This window comes from Sabethes cyaneus, chromosome 1, assembly GCF_943734655.1.
Source record: "Sabethes cyaneus chromosome 1, idSabCyanKW18_F2, whole genome shotgun sequence".
Lineage (NCBI taxonomy): Eukaryota > Metazoa > Arthropoda > Insecta > Diptera > Culicidae > Sabethes > Sabethes cyaneus.
The window spans coordinates 156,188,722-156,205,686 of record NC_071353.1 but is presented as its reverse complement, the minus strand read 5'-3'; the positions used below and the strand labels follow the sequence as shown (position 1 = coordinate 156,205,686).

Below are 16,965 nucleotides of genomic sequence, written 5' to 3'. Positions count from 1 at the left end.
AATCAATCAAAATCTGTTTCAGTTCAGTTCAGTTTCTCTTCAATTTTAGCCAAGTTTCATTTAAGTTTTCATCCAGTTTCAGTTCAGTCAATTTCAAAAAACTCTATAATAACTTAATTCAGTTTCAGTTCAGCTTCTACTCGGTTTCAGTTCAGTTTTAGTTTAGTTTCAATTAAATTATAGCTCAGTTTTAGTTCAGTTTCAATTCGGGTAGGTTTCAATTAAGATTTTATTCAGTTTCAGTTCAGTTTTTGGTCAGTCAAGTTTCAAATAAGCATTAATTTAGTTTCAATTCAGCTTCAGTTCAGTTTTAGTTTAGTTCAGTGTCATTTTACTTTTTATTCAGTGTCAATTCAGTTTTAGCTGCGTTTTAATTTAATTTTAACCTAGTTTCAGTTAAGTTTCAATTCAGTATCAATTCAGTTTTAGCTCAGTTTCAATTCTATAAAAATAAGATTTTCAGGTTTCAGTTAAGTTTCAATTTAGTTTCAGTCCAGTTTAGTTTCAAATAAGCTTTAGTTTAGTTTTAATTCAGCTTCAACTCGGCATCAGTTCAGTTCAGTACAGTTTTATTAGAGTTTTTATCCAGTGTCAGTTTAGCTCCGTTTCAAATAACTCTATATAATAGTTTTTTTTTCAGTTTCAGTTCAGTTTTACTTATGTTTTTATTCAGTTTTAGTACGGTTTAACTTTAGTTTTAATTCAGTTTTAGTTTAGATCAGTTTCAATTTAGTTTCAGTTCAGTTTTCACTTAGTTTCAGTTTAGTTTTAGTTCAGTTTCAGTTTAGTATCAGTTCAGCTTAATCTCGAACAAGTTTTTATTCAGTTTCAGTTCTGTTGTAACTCAGTTTCAGTTCAGTTTCAGTTTAGTTTTAAATTTAATTACGTTCAGTTTCAAATAAACTCTTATTCAGTTTCAGTGAAGCTCGAACTAGGTTTCAATTCAAAGGTTTTAGGCCTGTTTTAATTTGTTTTCAGTTCAGTTCGGTTTCATTGAAGTTTTAGTCCAGTTTCAATTCAGTATTAGTTCCGTTCAGTTTCAAAAAAAATTTTATTCACTATCAGTTTAGCTTCAACTTAACTTCAGTTCAGTCTGAATTCAGTTTCATTTTTAGTTTTTAAAAAGTTTCAAACCACTGTTAGCTAAGTTTCAATTAAGTTTTTATTCAATTTCAGTTCAGTTTCGCTTCCAATTTAGCATTAATTTACGCGTTGCGTTTGACGCAACTCGGCTTTAGTTCAGTTTTTATTTCAGTTCAGTGCAGTTTAAATATTCAGTTTTTGTTAAATTTTAGCTCAGTTTCAGTTAAGTTTCCAATCAGTTTCTATGTAGTTTCAGTTCAGTTTCAAATCGGTGGTTTCATGTAAAATTTTGTTCAGTTTCAACGCAGTGTCAAATAAGTTTTCATTCAGTTGGAATGACTCTGACAGATAATTGTCATTCCACCGCGTCGTCACTCATAATATAGGCACTCTAATCAAAAACGTTTAGGTAGTACCGCAAGGTATAAAATTAGGCCAGGTAACTGTTTTACCTGATGTGTGTTTCAGTGTGCCAGTTGTAAGCTAAGTGATTACAGTTGAAAGCAGTTGCAGTTGAAGATTAAACTATAGTAATATAATTTTAACGGCAAGTGGACAACATCGCTAAAATCGGCAGACGTTATGGATTCTCGCGGAACCCATTTCAATTATCTTCCCTTCGAAATCAAACAGCGTATATTCGTTTATTTACCGCATCTGACCGAACGGAGAGTGCTGTCCTTGGTATGTCAACAGTGGAACGAGGTAGCTTTTGACTACGGCTTTCTGGGTCGCATTAGAATGAGATTGAAACTTTGCAAACCAGCGTCAATTACACGTCCCTATCGGAGCATTTGCATATACCGTCAACCGATCAATTTCACCGTAGAAGAAAAGGATGCCAAAAAAATACTGACATCGGTTGAGAAAATAGGCTCATCCGTGCGAGTATTTGCATGTTACGGTTCACCAGACTTTCTGATGCTGAAACTCCTTTCCGCATGTCCACGTGTTACGAAGCTCACAATCTACCCGGACCAGCGCGCTTTAGAACCCTACAACTGCCGGTTGCCGGTCCTAGAGCATTTGGAGGAACTAGATGTAACAGTAAATTGGTCAGGGTTTGACATCATTCGTCTAGCTCCGAATCTGCGTAAGCTTCGAGCTCACTCATACCCTAGTAATCTTCCGAAGATAATTGAGACATTGCCACTGGAGTATCTGCGAGTGAAGTACTTCGATGATTCACTAAGGACCCGCTGTGCTGATATGTTTAAAGAATGTACAAAAGCAACGAAGCTTACAGCTATTGATCTTCGGTTAGACATTTTTTATTTGAACTTTGAACATCTCTGCAGGTTCTGTCCACTGTTGACCAAATTACGCCTTGAGCCAAATATTTCAATGCGATATTTGGCTAGCCTAACGCATCTTAAGGTAAGTCATTTGAAAGTTTTGATTGCGAACTTTTTGTCACCCAACTCTTTTTTTTTTTGCTACAGGTTCTTTCTTTGCTTTATGATGAAAGATCATTCCTACCGAATCATGTTTTATCCAATGTTGAAATACTCGAAATTTGCACTACAACCGAGTTGAATTTCGACATTGCCGTGCAACATTTCTTTCCCAATGTTCACTATTTAAAACTCAAGTGTTCAGGAGATAATGTGCCAGTAACGGGAAATATCCACGTTTGTTTTCCACAGCTGAGAACTTTGGAGATTGATTGGCGTAGAATGACTGCTCTACATGCTCTGTTGGCTGGACTCTGCTGCACTCTACGTGCGCTTATTCTGTATAACAGAATGTTACCGACATGCCACCTACCGCCCATGGACGGCCTCCAACAGTTAACGTTGGAAAATAGTTTACTGATAGTGACCAAAACAATGGCAACAAATTTTCCGAGTTTGCAGTATGTGAATCTGTACGGCAGCTCCGGCTCGCAGTTCGCTACAACCGAAAGGTTGCCAGCGGGATGTACGGTTAGGTATTACCGCGAGAAATTTCGTTCAGATATATTCGATGTTATACAGTAGAGAATGATTTGCTAAACTAGGTTAAGAAAGTGAGAATAAATGAATTAAATTTTCTTTTAAAAAGTTCAACCTATTTTACTTTTTAAAGTTCAATTAGCAATGGCCGTTCGATTCCGTAACGGTAGAATGCCAAATCCGCTAAATCCGGCTAAAACAGCACGGAACAATCGTGTCAGGAGCAACGGCAGCAAACGTTCAATCCAAACACACTCGTTCGCATAAACTTCGTGGTGGACGGTCAACAAGTAACAAGAGATCGGTTCCAGAACGCGAATACGTTGACAAAAAAAAAAGTTTCAAACAAAATTGGACTTGAAATCGGACCACTATTCCACATCTGGCTTTCTAACAAGCTTTCTTCATGGCCTTGCTTTTGAACATCTCTTTGCCTTTTTTATGGTCTTCTCTCTGGTTACCCGGTATTCGTTTTGCCCCTTCGTCTGGCCTCCTTTCTGATAATTTTCTGGTTTTCTATTTTTTTTTATTTTTTGTGGGTTTCTTTTTATCTGCATTCTGACCTCTCCTTTCTGATCTTATTTTTGATCTTCTTTATTGGCTTTTATTTTCTTTTCGGGTCTTTCTTTTTGGCCTTATGTGCTGGCCTTCCTCTGGTTTTACTTATGGTCTCTTTATTCGGACCAATTTCCGGGCTTTGTTTGCGATCTTTTATCTGGTCTTCTTTTGGGCGTTCTGCGCGGAATTTTTGCCTTTATGACGTTTTTTTCTTGTTTATGTCTTGTCCGGACTTGTCGCTGGCCTTCTTTCCGATTTGATTTCTGATCTTCTGTCTGGTTTGCCCTGAAGGCCTTTTTCATGGCCTTCTTTCTAAACATGTTTCTGCACTCTTTATGGCCCTTCCTTGGGGCTTTCATACTGGCCTCTCTCTAAAACTTTTTTCCAGTCTTCTTTTGACCTTATTTCAAGCCTCCCAAGAAACAATGTGAGTTTTATTATACTCTTATGGCGGTTCTAATGACCAATTTTGGTCTTAAATGCCATCATAAGTGTGTAATAAAACCCAAATTGTTACTTGGGCTTCCTTTTGGGCTTTCTTTTTTGGGTTTCCTTTCCTAGACTTTTTGTGTGGAGCTCTTTCGGGCTTTCTTCATGGCCTTCTTTCTGGACATCCTTTTGCCTTTTCTTTGGTCTTCCCTGTTCGCCTTCCTCTGGTCTTTTTCCTGGCGTTCTTTTAGACTTCCGGCTGGCCTCCTTTGGGCCTTCATTCTGGTATTTGGTTCGGCTTTCTTCATGATCTGCATTCCGCCCACCTCTCAGGTTTGGCCTATTTTCGGGGTACTTTTTTGGCGTTCTTTTTAATTTTCTATATTGGCTTTTTTCTGCTCTTTTTTTACCTTGTATGCAGGCCTTCTTCAGCCTTTGTGCCTGGTCTAATTTTTGACTTTCTTTCTGATCTTTTTTCGGGCTTTGTTTGTGATCTTTCTACCTTCGTTTTGGTCTTCCTTCCGATTTTCTTTTTGTCGTTTTTGTATCATTCTTTTCGATCTTTTTTTGTCTTCTGTCTGGCTTTCAAAGGCTTCAATTCCGCATGACTTCCTTTTTGGACATATTTCTGCATTCTTTCTAACTTTCTTTCTAGCTTTCGTTTTAATCTTTTTTTTTTGGAATTTCCTGAGTTCATTTCGGGTCTTCTTTCTGCCTTTTATGTCTGGTTTTCTTACAGGCTTTTCTATGCCTTCTTTCTGTTTTTTTTTTCTAGTCTTTTTTCCCACGCATTCTTTTTGACCTTATCTTCTAGTTATCCTTTCTAGCATTTTTTCTGTTCGAGAAAAGCTTCAAGAATAATTTACAAGTCCCATTGTAGAAGTACATTGAATTTAGTTTTCGACAGACGCTACACATTCCCCCTTTGGGAAGAATGGTGCAGTTGCAGCGGAAGACATGCATAATTTCATTTCGTAAAAGAGAACAAAAATACCCTGAAATGATAGAGTCAGTAGGATTTTTGCACTGTCCTGTACTCTAACAGCCCGATGAGAAATCTGTCGAAAAAGAAGCGTCAAGTCTTAGCTAGACGTTTAAGCCCAAAGCTTTGCTTTTTTTCGTTCAGGCTTTCTTCGTGATCTTCTGAACGCCTTTTTGCCTTTTCTTTGGTCCTCTCTCTGTGGCCTTCTTTCTGGTCTTTCTCTGGTCCTGGCGTTCTTCTGACCTTCAGTCTGGCCTTTTTTCTGACATTTTTTCTGGTCTTCTTTTTGACTGGATTTCAATTTGGCCTTTTTTTCCTCCTTTCTGATTTTTTTCTGAGTTTTTGCCTGGCTTTCTTGAAGGTTTTTTCATGGTCTTCTTTCTAGACATCTTTTTGTTTTTTTAGGTCTTTTTCCTAGCATTCTTTAACTTTCTGTCTCTCTTCTGGCCTTTTTTCTGACATTTTTCTGGTTTTCTATTTTGTTTTTTTTTGGTCTTTTTATCTGCTCCCTTTTTAGTCTGCGTTCTGGATTTCTTTTTTCTTTTTTTGTGGCTATCTTTCTGGCCTTCATTCCGGATTCCGGCACATTCTATATTTCTAACCTAAGCTCTTTATTGGCTTTTTGGCCTTCTTTCGAGCCTACCTTTTGATCCTCTGCGCATGGCCTTCTTCTGGCCATGTTTCCGGACCAGTTTTCTGACCATTTTTTGCAATCAATTTTGTAAAGAGCTTAACCAAAAAAGGAAATCACAACGAGTAATCGAAATCCATGACAATCAAGGTATGAAATTTTGTTTCGAATTTGCTCGAAAACTCTGCTCGGGTAGTTTGCAAACTTTAACTGTAAGATTTTGTTTGATGCCAGTCTGATTGAAACTTGCTTAAACCTTAGTACCAATTATTTTTTGGAAATGGAGCAAGAATCTGAGGCGAAACATGATTAATTTAATGGGGGCACATACACCATCCGCTCGAAAAGATTTATTTCAATACAAAAAAATCTCGAAAGTGAGGAAAATGTATCAAGTTTGCTCGGTGTTATTGCGATAAGGGAATTAATCGTGCTGAAATAGATCCAGTTTCAAGTCCGGTCTCAAGAAAAGCTTAAAAGAATAATTTTCCCAGTCCAATTGTAGAAGTACATAGAATTTAGTTTCAGACGGTACACCTTCCCCCTTTTGGGAAGAATGGTGCAGTTACGTGGAAGACTGTGGGTTTTAACTGTATTTTAATTTTTATTCATTTACGCGATTAAATGCGTAAAAGAGAACAAAAATACCCTGAAATTGGGGACGAATTCTGTCGTCGGAAAAATTACAATTGGGGCTCAACCCTGCCCCCCTCCCCCCCGTAAGGCAAATGTATAACCGGCACTGTAATAGTTTTTAATTTTTTTGCCTATTGACTTTCTCAAATTTTACCAATCTATAGCATAACATGTTAAGATTTATATTTATATTTATATCCAGGTCATTCTAAATGAATTTGGAAATCCAACCAAAAGCATTCTAATCCAGTCGAACTTAATCCAAATTTGATCCGTATTACTACAAATTAAATCGAAATTAGTCCAAATTTTATTTACATCATTCTGAATCCAATCAAAAATTATTCCATCTGAATCAAATTCAATCGAAATCCGATCCAAATCAGTCCGAATCCAAGTTGAATTCGTCCAAATCCCATTCAAATTAGTCTAAATCCGACCAAAATCGTCTGAAATTAATATATATTTTTACAAATTAGTACTAAACCAATCTCATACGATCAAATTATCCCAAAGCCGAGCAAAATCCAATTAAAATTAATCCAGATGTAGACCAACTTAATCTAAATTCAATTTAAATCAGTCCGAATTCGATCAAAATTAGTCCAAATCTTATTCGAGTTAGGCCAAATCTCAAAATCATCACAATTGGGTTATTGTAATTACTCTACATCTAATCGAAACAGGTTCAAATCCAATCCTAATCAGACAAAATTCATTCGAAATAAGACCAAATCAAATCGAAATCAGTCCAATTTCCATTTAAATTTGTCCAAATGCCACCTAAATCATCCGAATGCAATAGCACTTAATCGAAAGCCAATCCGGATCAGTCAAAATTCAATTCAAATTCATTCTAATTCGTCTTGAATTCGTTCAAATTAGTACAAAACCCATCTAATCCAGTCAAATCCATTTTAATCCTATCAATAGCATCTAAGTCTAATCGAAATTAATTCAAATCCGGTCCAAATCAATCGAAATTTGTCCAAATCCATTACAAATTAGTCCAAAAAATCAATCTTTTCCATTCAAAATCCAATCCAAACCGATCTAAATCCAATTCAAATCAGTTCAAACACCGAACCAAATCATGAAAATCCAATCGAAATTTGTCCAAATCAGTGCAAATCCGATCCAAATTAATCCGAATTCATTCGAAAATTGCTCAAATTCAATTCAAATCTGTTGGAAATATATCCAAATCATATCAGAATTCAATTCAAATTGGTCCCAATACGACCAAAAACATCCAAATTCAATTGAAATTTATCCGAATTCAATCCAAATTAGTCCAAAACCAATCCAGTCGGTTATAAATTAGACCAAATCAAATCGAAAATTTTGCAATTTTATTCCAAGTCATTCTAAATCGAAATTGGTTCAAATTAATTGAAATCCTATCGAAATTAATCCAAAACTATTCCAAATCAGTGCAACTCCGTTCCAAATTAGTTCAAATCCAATCGAAAATTGTTGAAATCCAATTCAAATCAATCTAAATTTGTGCAAATCCCATCCAACTGATCTAATTCGACCGAAATCAGCAAATCCCTTAGAACTTTATCCAAATAAGTCCAAATCCAATTTAAAATATTCTAAATCCAATTCACATCAATCGAAATTAATCCAAATACAACCAAAATTAGTCCAAAATCAATCTAATCCGTTCAAAAGCGTCAAAATCCAATATAAATTAATCCTAAACTAATCCAAAACGGTCGAAATCCAATTCAAATGAGTTCAAATCCAATACAAATCAATCAGAATTCGACCAGATTAGTCTGAATTCAATGGAAAATTTTCCAAGTCAATCCAACTCGCATTCAAATTAGTCCAAAACCTATCTAATCCTCCTAAATCATTTTAAATCCTACCAAAATCGAGCAAATCCAATCGAAATTTGTCTTAAGCTACACCAAATCAGTGCAAATGCGATCCAAATTAGTCCAAATCCTATCCAAATTAATCCGCATTCATTCGATAATTGCTCGAATTCAATACAAATCAATTAGAAATATGTCCAAATCTTATCAGAATTCAATTCAAATTGGTCCAAATATGACCAAAATCATCCAAATCGATCCAAATAAGTCCAAATCCAATTCAAATTAGTCAAAATCCCATTTAAAATTGTCCAAATGCCACCTAAATTATCCGAATCTAATAGCAATTAATCAAAATCCCATCCGGATCAGTCCAAATCCAATTCAAATTCGTCCTAATCGGACCGAATTAGTCCGAATCCATTTGATCATTTTTTAAATTCAATCTAAGTCAGTCCAAATCGAATTCAAATTAGTACAAAACCAAGTACTAATCCAGCCAAATCTATTTAAATCCGACCAAAAGCATCTAAATCCAATCGATTTTAATTCAAAGCCGGTCCAAATTTATCGAAATTTGTCCAAATCCATTATCAATTGGCCCAAAATCAATCTTATCCATTCAAAATCCAAATCCAATTCAAATTAGTTCAAACACCGAACCAAATCATGAAAATCCAATCGAAATTTGTCCAAATCAGTGCAAATCCGATCCAAATTAATCCGAATTCATTCGAAAATTGTCCAAATTCAATTCAAATCTATTGGAAATATGTCCAAATCATAACAGAATTCAATTCAAATTGGTCCCAATACGACCAAAGTCATCCAAATCCAATTGAAATTTATCCGAATTCAATACAAATTAGTCCAAAACCAATCTAATCCATTATAAATTAGACCGAATCAAGTCGAAAGTTTTCCAAATTTAATCCAAATCATTCCAAATCGAAATTGGTTCAAATTGATTGAAATCCAATCGAAATTAGTCCAAAACTATTCCAAATCAGTGCAACTCCGTTCCAAATTAGTTAAAATCCAATCGAAAATTGTTGAAATCCAATACAAATCAATCTAAATTTGTGCAAATCCCATCCAACCGATCAAATTCGACCAAAATCATCCAAATCCAATAGGATTTTATCCAAATAAGTCCAAATCCAATTTAAATTATTCTAAATCCAATTCACATCAATCGAAATTAATCCAAATACAACCCAAATTAGTCCAAAATCCATCTAATCCGTTCAAAAGCGTCAAAATCCAATAGAAATTAATCCTAAACTAATCCAAAACGGTCGAAATCCAATTCAAATGAGTCCAAATCCAATACAAATCAATCAGAATCCGACCAGATTAGTCCAAATCCAATGAAAAATGTTCCAAGTCAATCCAACTCGAATTCAAATTAGTCCAAAACCTATTTAATCCTCCTAAATCATTTTAAATACTACCAAAATCGATCAAATCCAATCGAAATTTGTCGAAATACGTCAACCTAAACTATTCCAAATTATCAAAATCCAATAGAAATTAGTTCAAATCCAATCCAAACCGATATTAATCCAATACAAATTAGTTCAAACGCCGAACAAAATAATGAAAATTCAATCGAATTTTGTCCAAAGCTACTCCAAATTAGTACAAATCCTACCCAAATTAATCCGCATTCAATCGATAATTGCCCAAATTCGATCTAAATCAATTAGAAATATGTCCAAATCGTATTCAAATCCAGTCCAAATACGACAAAAACCATCCAAATCCGATTGAAATTTGTCCGAATTCAGTCCAAATTAGTCCACAATCAATCTAATCCGTTTAAAATCATTTAAATCCATTACAAATGAGACCAAATCCAATCGGATTTTTTCAAATTTAATCAAAGTCATTCCAAATTGAAATAAACTACTCCAAATCAAAGCTATTCCAAATCAGTGCAATCCGAATTAGTTCGAATCCAATCGAAATTTGTCCATCTCCAATACAAATCAATTTAAATTTGTGCAAATCCCTCCCAACCGATCTAGTTCGACAAAAAAAATAATACATCTGACCAAAATCATCCAAATTTAATCGAACTTTGTCCAAATCCGATTATTATAAGTCCAAATCTAATTCAAATTATTCTAAATCCAATCCACATTAATCGAAATCTGATCCGAACCACTCCAAATGCAATCGAAATTCGTCAAAATCCAACCAAAATAAGACTAAAATTAATCTAATCGATTCACAATTATCAAAATTCAATAGAAATTAGTCCAAATCCAGCCTAAAACTGATCCAAATCCAATTCAAATTAGTTCAAGTCCGAACAAAGCCATGCACATCCAATCGAAATTTGTCCAAAGCTGCTCCAAAGCCAAGCGCAAATCCGATCCAAAATCTTCCAAATCCGCGTTAATTATGCCGCATTCATTCCGAAAATGGCCAAATTCAATCCAAATTAATTCAAATCAATTAGAAATATGTCCAAATTTTATCAGAGTCAGGAATATATGGAAAAAAAGCTTTGGTTTGCTTCCGTTATAGGGATCTCGTGTCTCGTGTCTTTTGCTTTCATTTGATCATTTATGGTCTTCAGCGCGTTTGTTCGTATGAGTACCCACCTTAATCCAAAACTGTCAAAAGTTCGTTATCGCTTACTATAATGAAAATAAAAAAATAACTTTTTTGTGTTAGGAAATATAGACCTAGTTTCTTCGGCCAAGTTATTAATATTGTAAAAACAAGCAACTTAGCTGAAGAAATAAAATTCATATCTTTCCCGAGTGCTGAGCTATAGGCTTAGATAGACACATGGTTTCTTCAACAAAGTTATAGAAAATATAAAGATAAACAGTTTTGCTAAAGAAATGGCATTTCTATTCCTATCGAGTGTAGAGCTATAGAGTTTTTTCCTTGGAAATTCTTTAAACATTAGTTTTTCATACTTAGCTTATGTTGGTTGCATTTTACAGGAATCTATGGTTCTAGACGATTATTGAAGGACTCAAAATACACGTTTTTGCAGAAGATTGCAAATCTCTAGGACCTTTCCCTACAAAGTTATCGCTTTTGGCTCGTGAAGTTAAGGAAAAATAAAGCTTAAATAAGCGAAATAAGTAACATGCAACTAGACATACGCTAAATATGAAAAACTTTTTTTTTAAATTTCCAAAGAAAATGCTCTACAACAGCTCTGCACTCGATAGCGATAGAAATGTCATTTCTTTAGCAAAGTTGTATACCTTTATATTTTCCATAACTTTGCCGAAGAAAGCATGTGTATACTAACACAAAAAAATGGACGTGCATCGAGCCTTTAGCGAACGCCAAACATATAAAACGAATGCTTGCCGTACTCTTATTTGGGTGGTTGAGGACAAGCGGAACCCGGACAAGTTTATTGTACTCGACTTAAGCTTTAAGATGAAGCGCTTTTTTTTCTTAAATCCGCTTGCCCTATTTTACCCCATGGGCTCGTGAAACTATGGAAATTTAAAGCTAGAATATGCGATAACTCAGCAAGTAAAGGTCCAAGAGATTTGCGGTCTTCTGCAAAAACGTGTATTTTGAGAGCTTCGATAATTGCTTAGAACATTGTATACTTGTAAAATGTAACTAACAAAAGTTAAGTATGAAAAACCAATTTTTAAAGAAGTTTTAAAGAATATGGCGTATAGTTCAGCACTCGATAAAAATAGAAATTTTATTTCTTCAGCTAAGTTGCTTGTTTTTATAATATTTACAACTTTGCCGGAGAAACTATGTCTAGATTTCCTAACACAAAAAATTTATTCTTTTATTTTCATTATAGTAAGCGCTGACGAACTTTCGACAGCTTTAGATTAAGAAGGATGTTCATACGAACAAAAGGGCTAAAGGCCATAAATGGTGAAATGAAAGTAAAAGACACTAGGACAAAAAAAATCGCTTTTCGCCCTTTTGCACCACTGTGCATTGTGTCTTGCCGTCGTGGGTGGCTTATCCCCTTAGCAGATTGCTGTAGTCGCTTCTGATGGTTGGTTTGATCGAAATGAATTAGTTCGATTTGGTGGAATCATTTTCCAGACAAATCCGTCTGACCTCGGTTAGCCTAGCAGGCAGGCTAACAGCAGTACAGTAGATAGTTGCTCTGCACCAGAAACACACTTCGTTTGGGGGGCAAAATTTCCCCCAAAACCACAAGCCAAGCTCCAGTTGTTGGTTTCGAAATTATTAACCTGATTTTTTTTATTTCGCCTCACCTCCATTTCTAACGTTTGAATTCGTGTTCGGTTGGTTTACCAGCTAAAGCTGGTAAATTGTAATAGCGATTAATAATTGTGTGCCTGCTCTGCGTAGGTTAGGTACGCGAGAAAAAAAGTGAATTTGCGGTTATGTACCTACCAACAGGAGGCAATTTTCCAACGAATGGATTGAGGGTCGTAAACTTTCGATTTTCGTCTGGCACAACTGACGACGACTGATGACTGAAAACGCTAACGCAATTACATAGAATACATACTTGCAGGACGGTTAGAGAGCAAAGCAACAATAGACAAAGCAACCGCTGGAGCTTATTTAAATGGTTTCTCTCCCCCCCCCCCACGCCTCCTTCCGGCCCTTGGTTGCCGTGATGACTTTTCACACCTCGCACGCTTGCATCACATTTTCCGATGTTAACCTGTGCTGGGCGATGAATCGTTGACTCTGCTTCTAGCTCTAGAGTGAGCGGCGGCGCGGCGTCGTCGTAATGGTCTCTGCCTAAGGCTACCAACCTAATTCAGTGTCGAGCCCCCCCCCCGCCTTCCCACTACCGTCGTCGGACAAACCACCCGTAGCCACAGTGTGCATTGTTTTGAATCGCACATGCTTTGCGCTCAGTTTCGTTTAGGCGGCGGCGGCGACGGTGGAAGATAATTGAGCATTTGAAAATAAAGGGGGGTAAAATCTCTTCTCTAGGTTGCCGATCGCACGTGAAAGAAAAGTGAAACTTTAACCACACTGTTCAGTTGAAAAATACATCCAACATGGTTGAAGAGCGAGAATTAAGGTTCAGTTCTTTGAATTGTGCGTCACTTCAATGGCTACTACGTGTCAATGAGTAGACAAGTTTGTTGGTGATACAAACTGTCAGAATTACCGTCACTGTCAGTATCACCGCCGAACTTTTTTTTACTGAGAATTAAAAGAAAAGAGTCAACAATTAGAATACAGTCAGGATTGCCTGCATCGCTACGCTCTGCTGTGCAGAGCATTCTTCACCGAAAAGCAAGCGAAACAGTTAGTAAAGTAAAGACAAGCAAACAAAAGGCCATCGCCATTATATGGTTGGGAAGACTGAGTGTGCTGCCCCTCGTCGCCTAAAAACCACCGCGTGTATTGCGCCGCTTTCACTTTCATCCGCTCCGCGCTGGATGTAACCAACGAACCGGCGTGCGCGGTGGAATGTTTTCCACAGCCTACTGAGATCGCGTCAAGTTAGGACCTAGAAGTTTTTGTTGCTTTTGCACTCGAGCTGGCATGTGAGCTGATGTGCTGCGCGTTGAGCGCTAAGCTCTAAGCTGAGCATAGAGCAATTAAGGCAATGAAGCCGTCGTTGTCGTCCGCGTCGGAAGGTAAAAAGTGTGAAATGCTTCTCGCAAAATGAGCGCACGCTTGAAGTGCTTGTACTGACATTAGGGCAACGTACCGTAACGAAACGATTAGGCTGCGTATCGGGATCGAGGGGGGGTACGTTGACTCGGTGATGTTTTTTTTTGTGCGTGCTTGCTAACCGGGAAGGATGGTGCAATACCATGGGGTAGGCCAACAGCAGTGGCATGATCAGGTTATGGCTGGTTGGTTCATTGCATTGTCTAAATTGAAGACGATCGTGGCTTAGTTTAAGTTCTGTAAAACATGTTTGCATCATTCTCCCGCTTAAAAGAATTAAACTGAGATTTGCTGCAGAATAAGATAAACATTATTATAAACCCGATTCTATTTCAGACTTAGGCTCTATGCAAATTACTATGTAAGAATTGTATCTACGATTTTTTCTCCATTTAGCGTTCAAAAGCATTTCTTGGGTTTGGGTTTAATTGGGCGTAGTTTTCGTGGATTTCAAAGCAGCATACAATACAGTGGAGCGCAAACAGCTATGACCGATAATGCACGAGATGCACGTTTTACAGGACAAATTGACGGGGCCACTCTGGACGAGCCCCTTCGAATCGCGCAGAGAATTGCAGCAAGGGGATAGGGCGTGTGTCGAGACGCTCCGCCGAATTAGCGAGACGAGGAATTGGATTTGATGGAATATCAAACTTCTGCTAGCTTTCATCATGTGATACGTTTTGAACAAGAATGTTTTGCTAAGTCATTTCGTAGCATGGAAACTACTGCATTGAGAAGGGGATCTCCACTTCTCCTCAGTAGTCCAAAGCAACGCAAGAGTGGTGCCGTCAGAATTTACCCCATTTCATATCATTACAAAGGTTTGGTCTGCTCTATCTGCCGGAACTGCTCAATCCGTTGGATGGACGTATACGTTGGGGAGAGTCCCACTTTGTGGACATGCGGCATTGGACTTGTGCTTGGGCTTTTTGAGTTTAGGCTTAGGTTTAGATTTGGACGTAGCATTCTAACTAAACTTTGGATTAAGATTTGGACTTGCGCTTGGGTTTAGGCTAGGATTCGGAATTAGATTTGAATTTGTGCTTAGACTTCAGTTTAGGCTAGAATTTGAATTTGGATTTGGACTTGGCATTTACTTTTTGGGCCTGAGCTTTGGCTTGAGCTGGGACTTTCGATTTTCTGGTATTTGGTTTTGGGTTTGGACTCAACCTTTGATTTAGATTTAGACTTGGACTTAGGCTTGAGTCTAGGCTAGGATTTGAACTTGGATTTGGGCTTGGCATTGACTGTTTGGGCCTATACTTGGGCTAGAGTTTGAATTTGGACTTGGACTTGGGGTTTTCTGGTATTTGGACTTGGACAGTTCCAGAATCTGGACCTAAATTTGATGCAAAATCTGGTCCAATATCTGATTAAAAATGTGGTCCAGAATCTAAAATCAATCAATATTATCCAAAATCTGGTCCAAATCTGATATAAATGTGGTCCAAAATCTCGGCTAGAGTGCAATGCAGCTCCAAGATCTGCACCAAATTTGTTAAAAATGTAGTCCAAAATCTGGTCCAGAATCTAGTACAAATCTGTTCCAAAATTTGTTCTAAAAGCTGAAACATATTTTGATAAAAATGTGGTCCGCAATCCAGATCCAAAATCTGTTTCCGTACCTGATACAATATCTGGTTGATGCTTTAAAATCTGACCAATAATGTGACCCAAAATCTGGTTTATATTTTAGCTGGTCCAATTCCAGAATCTAGACCCAAGTTTGATGCAAAATCTGGCTTTAAATCTGAAATCTGAATCTGAAAAAATGTCCAGAAGCAGGACAAGGTCCATAATCAATAAATATGATCCAAAATCTGGTCCCAATCCCATAAAAATGTGGTTCAAAATCTGATCTTAAACCCGATACAGCTCCAATATCTGGTTCAGGTCCAGAATCTGATCGAAAATTTGATCAAAAATGGGGTTCAAAACGTGACCAAAAAACTGTTCCAAAATCTGGGATAAAATTTGATAAAAACATGTCCACGATATAGTTAAGGTCCAAACTATAGCTCAGGTCCAGAATTTGGTTCACAATCTAATAAAAATGTGGTCCAAAATCTGGTTCAGACCCAATATCTGGCGTTGATCCAAAAAGGTGGTTCAAAATCTGGTCCCAAATCTGATCTAAATTCTGATAAAAAATGAGGATAAATTATTATCCGAAACCTGCTCCAACTTTGAAAAAGTATAGTCCAAAATCTGGTTCAAAATCTAGTTCAAAGCTGTTCCAAAATTTGTTCCCAAATCTGGAACCTAATTTGAACAAAAAAGCGGTCCGCAATCCAGGTCTAGAATCTGTTAAAAAACCTGATCCAAAATCTGGTTGGTGGTTCAAAATCTGATAAAAAAAAGTAACCCAAAATCTGGTCTTGCATTGGATACAAAATGTCCAGAATCAGGGAACAAGATTCACAATCAATTACAATGGTCTAGAATCTGATGCAGTTCCAGAATATGGTCCAGATCAGGTCAAAAGACTAAAGTGATCTGATAATAATGTGGTTTAAAATTTGGTCCAGAATATAACCCAAATCCGTTCCAAAATCTAAAACAAAAGTTGATCGAAAATGTGGTCCACTTAACTGCACCATCTGATTTGTTGGTTTAAGAACTGATAAAAAACGGTGGCCCGAAATTTGCCCAAGGTCCCAAAATTTGGCGCAAAAAAAATCTGATCAAAAGTGTCGTCCAAGATCTGCTGCATAACCTGTTCCAGTACTAGAATCTTGTCCAAAATTTGATTCAAAATCTAGTCCGAAATTTTGATAAAAACAAGTGGACCAAAATGTGGTCCAGGTCCACCTTTGGTCCACGTCCAAAATCTAGTTTTGCTCCAGTATGTGGTCTAATATCTGATCAAAATGTGGTATTAAATATTATTTAAAACCTGCTCCAAATTTGATAAAAATGTAGTTCAAATCTGTTCCAAAATCTGGAACATAATTTGATAAAAATGTGGTCCACAATCCAGGTCTAGAAAGTGGTTCAAAACCTAATCCAACATCTGGTTGATGGTTTAAATTCTGTTCAATAATGTGACCCATAATCTGGTTTATGTTCGGTGCTGGTCCAATTCCAGAATCTGGACCCAAGTTTGTTTTGATCCACTTTTTTTTATTAAATTTCGGACCATATTTTGGATTAAATTTTGGACAAGATTCTGCAACTGGACCAGGAAATCCGATTTTGGACCACATTTTTGATCAGATGGGCCATATTTTGAAACTTGGGCGAAGTTTAGGCCAGTTTTTT

The 16,965-nt window shown here is 36.8% G+C and overlaps 2 protein-coding genes across 2 annotated transcripts in view; both read right to left on the bottom strand.

Annotated features, from left to right (window-relative positions):
• LOC128732346 (uncharacterized) overlaps positions 1 to 16,965 on the bottom strand; it is a 174,921-nt gene that overhangs the window by 47,888 nt on the left and 110,068 nt on the right. The window lies entirely within an intron of this gene.
• LOC128745358 (protein gone early) overlaps positions 1 to 16,965 on the bottom strand; it is a 337,621-nt gene that overhangs the window by 302,268 nt on the left and 18,388 nt on the right. The window lies entirely within an intron of this gene.